This window comes from Bison bison, unplaced genomic scaffold (assembly GCF_000754665.1).
Source record: "Bison bison bison isolate TAMUID 2011002044 unplaced genomic scaffold, Bison_UMD1.0 scf7180017863312, whole genome shotgun sequence".
NCBI classification, from domain to species: domain Eukaryota; kingdom Metazoa; phylum Chordata; class Mammalia; order Artiodactyla; family Bovidae; genus Bison; species Bison bison.
The window spans coordinates 19,684-23,396 of NW_011493884.1; the positions used below are offsets into that span (position 1 = coordinate 19,684).

Genomic DNA, 3,713 nt, shown 5'->3' on the forward strand with positions numbered 1-3,713 from the left:
TCATAGGTAAGGAAACAGAAGCTTTGAATGACGGAAATTATCCATGAGCTTGTAGACAAAAAGAAAGGGTATAGACAGAGTTCTTTCTTCATCAGATTAGCAGTTACATGATATTCATTTTGTTCTCATTCATTGAGCTGTGTATTCTGCTTTGTGCAATTTTACATATGTAGCACACTTGCAACAAAGAAAGGTTAAAGATGGGTATAAAAGGACATAATTAATTTAACTGAATCTCAAGACCATATATATTTCACACACACATTTCAAAATATACATATTTCAGACACACACACATATTGTTCTTTGTCATCTTTGTCAGAGCTGTGTAGTATTCCATTTTATAGATTTACAGTAGTTTACTTCACAGTATCTTCCTGACTGAATTCGCCGCTAGTCTTTGGTGTTAACTTTACATACTACAAAACAATCCAAGTACACGTTCATCTGTGCATATGCGTGGGTAAAATACCTTATTTAAAATATTAGTCCTTCAAGAGGACCCTGGGGTCTGGCCCCTCTCCTTCAGACCAGGTCTTACAAACGGGGTGGAAAGCTCCTCCTCCCTTCTATAAAAATACTTTCTGTACTGATAGCGGTCAGTGTTCTCTTTCCTCTTGTGATCCCAGGGAGGCCAGAAAGCAAAGGCATGCATCCTCTCTTCCACACTGTGTCTCGATTTCTGAAGAATAAATGATGAGGGAATTCTTGCAGTTCAAAAAATAAAAATAAAATATTAGTCCTTGACCAAGCATTTGTATTAAATTTGATAGTTACTGTCAAATTGCCCTCCAAAAATCTGTATCTGTTCTTGATAAAAATTCTTATTTCTTCACACCTCACCAATATGATGATAATCAAACTGACAAACCAATCCAACCTGGACAAACTCCTCACTGGTGTTGTAATGTTCATTTCTTTAATTATACACGATGCTGAGCATTTTTCCATATGCTAATAAGCCAATTTTTTTTTAATCAATCAGCTTACTCATGTTTCTTTTGACCAAATGATCTCTTACTAATTTGTAATAGCTCATTATGTAGGAGACCTGGGTTCGATCCTTAGGTGGGGAAGATCCCCTGGAGAAGGGAAAAGCTACCCACTCCAGTATTCTGGCCTACAAAATTCTATGGACTGTATATCCATGGGGTTTCAAAGAGTTGGACACGATTGAGCAACTTTCACTTTCACTTTATCTGTTGAGAAAAACAATCTTTTAAGTGTCATTCATTACACTTTTTCTCCTGGACTGAAATGTTATAATTTTATGTAGCCAATTTTTTCAGTCTTTTCTCTTAGAAGGAAAAGTGAAAGTGAAGTCGCTCGGTCGTGTCCGACTCTTTGCGACCCTGTGGACTGTAGCCCACCAGGCTCCTCCGTCCATGGGATTCTCCAGGCAAGAATACTGGAGTGGGTTGCCATTTCCTTCTCCAGTGGATCTTCTAGACCCAGGGATCAAACTTAGGTCTCCTGCTGCAGGCAGACACTTTAACCTCTGAGCCACCGGGGGGTTTTACAACTTGTTTGGGAGGAAACTCTCCATTCCAAGATTGCTTAAGGACATATTTTCTCTAATGCTGCATTCTTAAGGGGATTTGCCTAATAAGATTTTCCTGTCTCTGGGCAACTGAATGTTGTCAACAATATTCAGGTATGGTCCTAACCAGTTGAATTTCATACCTAAAGGGTTCTTTAATGTGAGCTTCTACAAAGACGATCAAAAGATATAACTGAACAAGACTATCACCACTATATAATATGGTAAATAGGGTTTACTGAACAATGGACTAAATTTTTATATTGTACAACAGACTACAGATACTGTTTGGTGGGTTTCTGCTACCCAACCATCATTCCTCATCATGAAGGAAATGAAAATAGTTAGCCTGACATAGTCTAAGCTCTCATCTAATTTCTCTTCCATTTGCCTTTTCTGTTATTTTTTAAGTTGAGATATAATTGACAAACAACATTGTGTAAGTTTAAGATACACAACATGTTGATCTGAAACATTTACTTATGCAATGTGATTATCACACTAATCATATTAGCTAATACCTCCAACATGTCACAAATTATCAATTCTTAAATTCTTTAAATTAAATGTCACACCTCCCAGCTGATCTAGTCTGAAATGCTTCTTCATGTGTTGAGATCTCTATTACTTCTATGGAGTTGGCAGGTTGAGTCTCAGTTTCTACTGTGCAAAAGGGTCAAAGTTCACTCAACATACAGAGGCTTTACCTCAAGTATTCCAAGGAAGCTTGCTTCTTTCAGCAGAATATGAAACATCTGTGCAGCTAGTAAGTGATTATCCTGAGATGTTTCCATTTGCTGTCACTCACCACCTTGCCCTCTGCTGTCTCTGGTTTGGGGAAGAGAAAAAACAGTCTCTAGCAGTCGTAAGACCAGCCACTGCTGTTAGAGCCTATACACAAACTACTACCTCACTACTTCTTACACTACTTACAGAAGAGAAAACAGAGGCCCTCAGAGTGATTTGCCCACCATGCAAGGCCAGAGAGACATACAGGTAGGAACTAAATCTAGGTCAAACTGCAGACTGACCTCTTAAGTATCACACAAGATATCCATGTGAGAAATTAAAAGGTATCACAGGACCTCAATGGAGAGGCAAAGAAAGAATACCTTTGCCTGAAGAGATCCACAAAAAAGCAGACCTTTGGGAAGAGTCTCAATAATACCAGGTGCCCCCTCTCCCCAGGTTTAGCACAACAATAGTCCTTTACAAAGAATATCCTACACCCGCTCATTGGAACAAACAGGGCTCCCAGGGACTCCCCTTTCCCTTGCTGGCTTGTTCTCTGATAGTTGCAGATGGTGGTGTGGCTGGCTGACTTTTTGTCTAGACAGAACCGACTCCCCACAGCTCACATAATCCCTCAGATGCTGCCAGGCCACCTCCGCCTCCTCTCCTCCCTCCTCCTCACTATTCAGTATTCTCCGGGCTGCTGCCATCCTGTGGAAAGGAACACATCAAAGCCAGATGGAGTCATTCTTTCTGGGCGCTCGTGTCCTTTCTCTCTTCTCCTTTTCCTGGAACATTAATATTAATAGCTTGTTTCTTTGCAGCTGCTTTCTTCTCCAACCTCAAGGGACCGGAACCTTTTCTTGGACTTTGTGACAGACGGAGGAGGCCTCATTTGAAGGCGGGGAGAGACGCACTGGGGGAGCACAGGCACAGATGCTGTCTCTGATGTAATCCTGGGCCGCCCAGTGCAAGCATGTGACTTTGCTCCACTGCCAGCCCAGTCCAGCCAAATATTCTGTGTAATATGTGTCCCTTCAGAGGAAGAGAAAGAGATCTGCAGACAATCTAGCCAAAGGCCAGTGAAATCATCCCTGATCAATAATCAGTGGTTCTGCCGCCAGACTCTGCACTAGTATCTCATCTCATATAATCACCATAATTCTACCAGCTTAATATTGGTATCCTCCTTTAATAGACAGGGAAACTCAGGCTCAGAGAGAGGCAGCCAGTTGCCTACATCTCACACAGCTTGGGAGGTTGAAAGTTAAAACTCAAATCTCCTTCTAACTAATTTCCCATATATTTCTTTTTGTCTCTGTTTTCTGAGAGTTCAGCCTGCTGCTTTTGTGCTCGGTGGACCCCATAACATCAGCACTTGAGAGCTGACACGGTAAGACCAGACTTTGTGGGTCTGACTTCTCCCCTCTCACGCCCACTC

At 41.3% G+C, this 3,713-nt stretch overlaps 1 long non-coding RNA gene across 2 annotated transcripts; it reads right to left on the reverse strand.

Moving 5' to 3' along the window:
- Nucleotides 1–220: 220 nt before the first annotated feature.
- Nucleotides 221–3,221, reverse strand: LOC104983712. 2 transcript variants are annotated; one of them, XR_824672.1, is made up of 3 exons: nt 2,955–3,221; nt 2,248–2,368; nt 221–707 (listed from the first exon to the last, which is right to left on the reverse strand). It is a non-coding gene; the product is annotated as an uncharacterized LOC104983712 (long non-coding RNA). The 2 variants fall into 2 exon arrangements; XR_824673.1 differs by lacking the exon at nt 2,955–3,221 and having other exon boundaries at nt 221–682; nt 2,248–2,334.
- Nucleotides 3,222–3,713: the final 492 nt, after the last annotated feature.